This window comes from Chrysochloris asiatica, unplaced genomic scaffold (assembly GCF_000296735.1).
Source record: "Chrysochloris asiatica unplaced genomic scaffold, ChrAsi1.0 scaffold00116, whole genome shotgun sequence".
Classification (NCBI taxonomy): Eukaryota; Metazoa; Chordata; class Mammalia; order Afrosoricida; family Chrysochloridae; genus Chrysochloris; species Chrysochloris asiatica.
This window is the reverse complement of record NW_006408634.1, coordinates 4,543,299-4,552,513: the sequence shown is the minus strand read 5'-3', so window position 1 is coordinate 4,552,513 and position 9,215 is coordinate 4,543,299.

The following is a 9,215-nucleotide window of genomic DNA, read 5'->3' as shown; positions in this document are numbered from 1 at the left end:
CCACTGAAGGGGAACTTGGGAACCTCATGTGTGGGGGTGGATGGGACTGATTGATCCTCCAGTTCCATCCTCCATGTTACAGGGGGGGGACACTGAGGACCAAGTAGGGTCCTGAGGGCCTCTGGAGACCTGAATCTGGAAGTCATCCCTACAAATCTACTGCTGAAACACAAGAGCCAGAAGGAGATCACAGAGTGAGAACTGAGAGCAAAAGAAATCAGGGCTCTTTCTGGTTGTTTGGTGGACTGAGTATCAGATCCATCTTTCTGCTGAGAGACGCACATGTTCCTGAAAAAAGTGATTTAATATTTTTGTAAAGCCATTGAAGGTTGTCACTGAATTGAAATTATTAAGTGTGTGTGTGTTTTGTTATTTATATTTTCAGCATGCTGGGTAACACCAACAGCAATCATTGAAGAACTACTAATCAGTCAATCAAGACAATTTCAGAATAAATCTAGGGTAGGGTGGGAACCCAGACAGAGAAGTAGAGTCCCGAAGCATCTATGCCTTGAAGAGATTTAGTGACCATCAAATAATCAAATTTTGGATTCCTTGGACTAAAACCATGGACTTAAGGTACAAAGATGTCGCACAGGCCTACCATAAGGCAGGATGCTTACAGGAGAATCTCACCTACTGAGCAGGTCTCCAAAAGGGTAAACACAGTTTTCCAAGCAGAGACTAGAGAATGAGAACCGTTCTGAACACCAGCCCTACTTTGCCTTGATGTGCAACACGGACTGACATCATTTGTCTAGTCCAGCAAATGTCTTGTGGTACAGGTGGCTTGAATACCTCAAGAGCTAAACCCATTGCTGTGGAGTTGATTCTGACTCGCAGCCACAGATTAGAACCGCCCCTGAGGATTTCCAAAGCTGCCAATCTTTATAGAAGCTGACTGCCTCATCTTTCTCCATTGGAGCAATGGGTGCATTCAAACCACCAAACTTTTGGTTAGCAGTAGAATGCTTAACCCCTACACCACTGGAGCTCCTTGAAGACCCAAATTGGAGAGACAAGAAGATACGATAGCAAGCTATTACCATGAACTTGAGATAAGGGAAGCTCTCTGGACAAACATAAATAGCTCTGGCTTTCAAGGAAATTAACGAATCAGTTGTCGTTGGCTCCACTTCAACTTATGGAGATCACACGTGTGTGATACAAACTGTACTCCGTGGGATTTTCAATGGCTGGTTTTTCTGACACAGATCAATCACTAAGCCTTCTTCTATGGTACTTCTGAATAAACTCAAACTTCTAACCTTTGAGATATCAGATGAGGGTATTAACCATCTCTTCTATCCAGGACTCCAATGAGTTACTCACAGTGGTAGATTTCTTGACTCTGAGAAGAGTCTGTAGCAACAATATGGAGTCGGAGTCTGACCCCGTAAGAATTAAACTCAGCATCAGACTAAGGCCAACTCCTATGAGGCAGAGGTCAGATATGCCTTCACCTTCCAACCTTCTTTACCAATTCTGACACCATCTACTTGGTAACAACATCTGACACTGCTTCTCTGTTGGGTTATGTAATTCACTGCAGTGACCACACAAAACTCACAGACAATACTCAGGACTATGGAGTGTATTAGGAAACTTAACAGTTTAAGGTTCAGAATGAAAAAAAAAAAAAAAATGCCCAGGATGCAGTTCTTCAGTTAGAAGAACCTCTTCTCAACCATGCCCACAAACACACCTTGGTCTCTCAGTCAGGTGGCCTCTTGTCCTCTGTCCTGCTCAGGCAAGAGTAGTTCTAATGATTAAGCACCCACCCCACCAATGAGCCTTGGGCCAGAAGGAGCACATCTCTAGGTCTGTGGGTTGGAAAACTCAGCTCCCCTGCCCCAGTTAAGAGTCAGAGGCAACTCATTTCACCAGCAAACCACCTGTCCAAATGCAGCTTTCTGGTCCATGGTCTGGGAAGCCCACCACTGTGTCTTGTGTTAGTTCTGCTGTCTGCCTGTCTGTCATCTCTCACCATCTCTGTCTCCTGGATCTAAGAGGTTCAACGTAGGGATCTTGGGTCCAAAGTAGACACTCCATTCCTGGCTCTTCTTTCTTGATGGTTGATTTCCACCTCTGCTTCTAAGATGGCTCATTTTAAACCTAGCAGAATGGCAAAGCTAACCAACCCCCACATTAGAGTTTCATATATCATGTTTATATGTCCCCACGCCAGCAGGGTGCCACATATCTTATTTACATGATTAGAAAGCTATCCAATCTCTTTTGTGGGCTACAAGCATGTCACATTGGCCTAGTCTTGCACATTCATTAAATAGGAATTACAAAGACTATGGTTGTAGTTGTTGTTATCAAGTGCTGTTGAGATGGTCCCAATTCATAGTGACCTTGTACAGGGTTTCCAAGGAGCAGCTGGTGAACTTGAACCACCAACCTTGAAGTTCAAATGAATTTGCAGTCTGACGCATTAGCCCACAACACCACACCAGGACTCCCAAAGACTATGATTGTTGTTGTTGTTGTTGTTAAGTGCCGTCGAGTCGGTTCCGACCCATAGCAACCCTGTACAGGGTTTCCAAGGGTGTAAATCTTTATGGGAGTAGAAAGCCTCATCTTTCTCCTGTGGAACAGCTGGTAGTTTCAAACTGCTGACCTTAGAAGGGTCATATTAAGTCATTTACCACCCCACAGAGACCCAGGTTTGATTCCTGGCCCAATATACATCATGGACAACCACCATCCTTTGGTGATTGTATGTTGCTATGATGCTGGACAAGTTTCAGCAGAGTGTCCAAAACTAAGATGGACTAGGAAGAGGCGGGTGGTGATCTACTTCCAAAAAAACCAGCCAATGAAAGCCCATTGGATCACAATTCACAGAGATGATGAGGAGCCAGGCAACAGTTTATTCTGTTATACCGGGTGTCGCCATGAGGTGGGACCAACAGCTGCTAATAACAACAAAATCCAAGATTTAAATTGTAGATATTAAAGTATCTGATAACACCAAATGCCATTGAGAATATGGAACACAGGTTGTTAGAATGCTAGTTGTTAGAATCACCGTATGGGAAAGTAACATTATCTACTCAACTGAGGATGTGTTTGTGCTATTAACCAGTTATTGCACTCGCAGTTTAATGTGCTGGAGCTGCAAAAGAGTAGCCATTGTCTCCTGTGGCTACTGACCACTGGAAATGTGGGTATAAGAGTATGTACTACAAGATATTGTCATCCTGCTGTGGCGCTGTGGGTTAATGCACCAGACTACAAAACCATTTGAACTGCAAGGTTGGTGGTTCAAGCTCACCAGTCATGCCTAAGAAACCTTACACAGGGTCACTATGGGTCATATCCGACTCTACATCACTTAACAACAACAAAGGTAGAGCACACATTAGGTTTCAAGGACTTAATAGAAAACAAATGTATGCAAACTATCTCCTTAACCACTTTATAATGATTGTGGCTGTTGTCACTGGGCACTGTAAAGACTCTTCTGACTCACAGCAACTCCATAGGACAGAGTTCTTGCTGTTGTGAAGTCTCATGGAGTCGGTTTCGACGCATAGCAGCCCTGTATAGAGTTCCCAAGGAGTAGTCGATGGGCTTGAACTTGTGGTTCCACAGTCTCGTGCTGATCCTACGGTGCCACACCGGAAGTTAGAGTATGCCAGACAGAATAGAAGTTACACTATGACTAAGTTGGACTGTCCAATGGGGTTTTCCAAGCTGTAATCTTTATGGGAGGAGATAAGATGGTCTTTCTCCTGAGGAGCCCCCTGGGTGGTTTCGAACCCTTGACCTTCCAGGTACTAGCTGACTGCATAATTGTTTTTTTACCACCTAGTCTCCTTTTTTTATAATGCTCATCTCTTGAAATAATAACATTTGTACATATTGATTAAATGCACTAAGAGGAACTTCAAAAATCTCAATGGAAAAATTCCATCCCATTTTCCGTGAACTTCATGAGTCTCCTTCATATATTACTGAAACTAACTTCATTTATTATTGTTATTTTATTTTTTTACTTTTAAAATATGACCATCACCATATTTGAGTTGAGTAGATTCTGACTCACTCTGAGTGGAACTGCCCATAGGATTTCTGAGGCTGTGAATCCTTCCCAAAGCTGATGGTCTCATTTTTCTCTTGTGGAATGGCTGGTGGGTTTGAACCACTGACCTTTCAGTTAGCAGCCAAACACTTAAACCACTGCACCACCAGGACTCCTTCTATGGCAATTAGAGAATTTTAAACTGTATAGATGGCTCACATTATTTCTTTCTGACAGTGTTACTCTAGAGAATGTCTTGCTTAAGTCAGCAGGACACATAGTCAAGACTCTTCACAGGAACCTTGTTTATAATAACCCCACAGGAAATGCATCAGACATCTGCCAGTGGTAGAAATTACCAAGTCAATTACATTTATACAATTATTCACAATATGCCAATAAAAGCAAAGACACCCGTTGCCCTGTTGAATGAAATAAGCAAAATTGTACTTCGGCACAATTCCATTCATGCCAAGTTTGAAAACATGAAAAAAATGTTCTTTTTGCTTGGTGATACACTTATAAGCTAAAATGATAAAGCCAAAAAAGAAACATAGTATTGGAAGTATTGGAAGAACATAGTATTGGAAAAGAGTCCAAAGAAGATGACTGTGGCTACTTGCAACGTTCCATTTCTTAACACGAGTGGGGATTCCATGGTGGGCCACTCTATAATTATTCCTTCAATAAAACACAGAGGGTTCAGGCATGCTTTTGGATGTTTGCTAGATCTCAAAATAGAAACAAAAAATAAACCCACGTTCAAAAAATTGGGAACACAATGACCAAAGAGATAAAATAACTACCTCAGACTTAAGGTAAACTTTAAGCATAAAAATGAATAATAATTTAGAATTCAGAATTAATTTGTTGGTGGTGATGATTAATGCCACCAAGTTGGTTCTGACTAATAGCAACCTTGTATAGGGTTTCTGAAGAGCAGCTGGTGGAGTTGAACTGCCAACTTTGCAGTTCAAAGTGACCTTGTGGTAGGGCACTTATCCTACAGTGACATACCAGGACTCCCAGAATTAATTAACAAGTGTCTTAAACAACTTTTCTTAGTGTACTAAAAAAAAAAAAATCTGATATATGGACTAATAATGAGTTCACTAATATCTGATGGGAGTCCTGGTGTGGTGCTCTGGGTTAATGCGCCAGACTGCAAGGTCAATTTGAACCGCAAGTTCAGAGGTTCAAGCTCACCAGCCACTCCTCAGAAACCCTGTACCAGGTTACTATGAATTGGCTCCAACTTGATGGCACTTAACAACACTCTCATATGTGCTTTCCAGGAATTGAGCTACGAGAGAAAGACAAGTATAAGTCTTCTAAAAATGTTGTTTTTTTTAGTTGTCATTGAATTGATTCTAACTCATGGTGACCCCATGTGCACAGAGTAGAACTGCTTCACAGGATTTTCAAGACAGTGGCCTTCTGGAAGCAGATGGATAGGTCTGTCTTGTGAGGCGCCTCTGACTGGGTTCAGAATGCCAGCCTTAATCACTTGTACCACCCAGGGACTTCTCTTCTCTAAATATGCATTGTTTAGCATGGTGCTGTAGGATAAGCCCTGGACCACAAGCTCAGTTTAAATGGCAAGGTCGGCAGTTCAAGTCCACCAGCCACTTCTTGGAAAACCCTATACAGGGTTACTATGAGTTAGAACCAACTCCACGGCATTTAACAACAATATCAAGTGTGATGCTGTAAGATAAACACTAGACTATTAACTGCAGAGTCAGCAGTTCAAACCCACCAGCCATTCCTTAGAAATCCTATACGAGGTTGCTATGAGTCAGAATCAACGTGACAGCAGGAACGAAGAACTCAAAATGAAGTCATACGTGGACGATGGAGTGGCTGGGGACTCTGGAATCAGGGAGGAAGAGGGGCTGTGTGCTGATGGCCGGGGGGGTGGGCATATGGGATGTACACTTGATTATTTGTGATGAAAGGAGGGGATTTGTAATCATTTCAATAAAATGAAATACAATAGGATGACTGTAAAGCTGGTGTTCTCCCATGTAACCTCACATAATTCACAATAAAAACTTAAAAAAAGAAGTCGTAGAAATAAGTTACAAGATGCAGAAACTATTTCTGAAAATAAGATGAAAAATATAAAAGAGATGGCTCCCCAAAAGCTAGAAGTCAATAATGGCCCTGGGTCTTATATTTTGTACCTCTTCCTTCTGCTCATGTTAGCCACTGAAGTACAGTGGTCAGGTACCTGTCTATAGTGACTCGGAAGATTCTGAGATCTCAAGTCTACAAGGTGCCAAACATCACAGCATATAGGCTGTTCCTCTGGCTCCTTGGGTATGAGACAGAGAACCCTGATGTGCCCGCACCATTCCCAACCTGGGCACCTCCGGCTCCATCTCAAGAGACATCTCTAAAGTTGGAGAGTCCAGATCTTGCCTTGGGACCACCTCATCCCTAATCTCCATGCTCTGCCCCATCTGCTAGGAGGGAGAACCAGATTAGATGGATGAGGGGAAAGGAAGTTGCAACGGGAAGCCACAAGGTTCAGACAGAAAGACTGAAGAGGAAATTTCCCCATAATCTCTGCCAGGAAAGCTTGGCCCCAAGGGCAGGGAAGAGGCCATGTTAGCCCCACCTCAAGAGCACACAGACCAAGAAAAGGGAAGTAAAATAATCCAAAGTGCTGAAGTGAGGGAAGGGAGGTGAGAAACAACCACACCCACCTTCCAGAAGAACTGCAAAACAGTGGGGGGATGATTTAGAAAAGAATGAGGAGTGGTCACACAGCCTGAGGAATACCATTGATATCATTGCATTGTGCAGTAGCAATTGTTGAGTTGACCTATGCTTTGTTATGTAGAGTTCCACCACAAGAAAATAAAATTTAAAAATAAGAACTACAGTCCCCTACTCAAAGAGAGAAATGTATGCATGCCTATCCCTCTGTGTGTTTGCACACACATACATACAAATACTAAGATGAGCTGATGATCATTTCCATTGAAATGATACTTCTATACAACATAACTATTGATAAATTTAGACACACAAACTTTGACAGGATGATGTGAAGAGGAAGTTAAAATGACAATAGGCAGGAAAGGGACATGAAGTTCCTCTTTGTGGCAGAGAGAAAGCATGGTTGAAATCACTAGTTCAGGGACAAGGGGAGGAGAACTTGGGAGATACCCTCTTGGCCCTGTAGGCATGGTGACAGGAGAGGGACAGCCAGTGGTGAGGATAAATGGTGGGTTTTTGTAACAGGCTGTCTAATAACCAGTGTAAAATGTATGTTGTAACACAAACAAAGGGAATGAACTCAAATAATGGAATTTCTCTGTTCTCACAGTCCAGGAAAGAAGAAGTTCAAATTCAAAACACAGCTCTAAAGGGAAGTCCCTTCATGTCTATCTCAGCTTCTAAAATACTTACGAATGAAGATCAAAAACCATAACCTTTAGTCTGGGTTGCACCTCAATGTAAAGAAAACAAAAATCCTTACCATTGGACCAGTAAATAACATCATGATAAATAGAGAAAAGATTGAAGTTGTCAAAGACTTCATTTTAATTGGATCCACCATCAACACACATGGAAGCAGCATTCAAGAAATCAAACAACGCATTGCATTGACCGAATCTGCTGCACAAGACCTCCTTAAAATATAAAAGAGCCAATTATGTCACTTTGAAGACTAATGGACCGTATCCAAGCCATGGTATTTTCCATAGCCTCATAGGCATATGAAAGCTGTACAATGAATAAGGAAGATCGTAGAATTGATGCATTTGAACTTATGGTGTTGGAAAAGAATATTAAAAGTTCTGGACTGCTAGAAGAACAAACAAATCTGTCTTGGAAGAAATACAGCCAGAATATTCCTTAGAAACAGATGATGAAACTCCGTCTCTATACTTTGGCATATTATCAGGAGGGAGAAGGACATCCCTGGAGAAGGACAGCATGTTTGGTAATGTGGAGGGTCAATGAAAAAAGAGGAAGACCACGAAGAAGATGAGTTGACACAGTGACAGCCACAGTCGGTTCAAACATAACAACAATTGTGAGGATGGCTCAGTACCAGGCAGTATTTTGTTCTGGTGTGCATAGAGTCTCTCTGAGTCAGAGCCAACTCAACAGCATCTAACAACAAGAGCTTCCAGCTATCGGCCAGAAATAATCATGACCAGTTTAGACTAGCCCCAGCTTTTCCATGCTGTGAGTTGCCATTGATGGTCCATCATGGTGACACACACTCCATGTGTGCAAAGTAGACCTTCTCCATAGGGGTTTCAAGTCTGTGATTTTTCAGAAGCAGATTGCGAGACCTGGCTTCTAACACACTTCTGGCAGAGTTTAAACTGCCAGCCTTTCAGCTAGTAGTCAATTGCTTGATCATCTGTGCCACCACTTGTTGTTGTTGGTAGGTGCCATGGCATCTGTTCGGACTCACAGCCACCCTATCATAACAGAATGAAACACTGCCCGGTTCTGCACCAGCCAGAGCATGCTTGCTACTCTTGAGCCCATACTGCTGCCACTGTGCCAATCCATTTCGTGGGAGGGTCTTCCTCTGTTTCCACAGACCCTCCACTTTACCAAGCATAATGTCCTTCTCCAGGGATGGGTTCCTCCTGACAACACGTCCAAAGTACCAGAGACAAAGTCTCACCCTCCTGAGTTCTAAGGAACATTCTGCGGGTACTTCTTCCAAGATAGATTTGTTTGTTCGTCTGGCAGTCCATGGTACTTTTAATATTCTTCACCAACACTGTAATTAATATGCATCAATTCTTCTATTTTCCAAACCTTCCTTCTCTTGAAAGGATCTCTGGTAGTGTAGTTGTTACGAGTCGGGCTGCTAACCTCAAGGTCAGCAGTTCTAAACTACCACTGTTTCCAAAGGAGAATGAGGTTTTCTGCTCCCGTAAAGATTTACAGCCTCGGAAACCCTGTACAGGGTCTCTATGAGTCGGAACCGACTCCACGGCACTTACAAACAACAACAACAAACTTCTCTTGAGACTTCATCATATTAAAGCCAAGAACCCTTGCACTTACTACAAATTAGAGGAAGGAGACTTGACCCAATCACTTGGAATGTACCTGCCTTTGCTTAAATGACAGCTTTCCCGGACCTATTCTTCTCCCAGCCCCCTCCGCTCAACTAACTTTCACAAAGCTTCCTATAAAT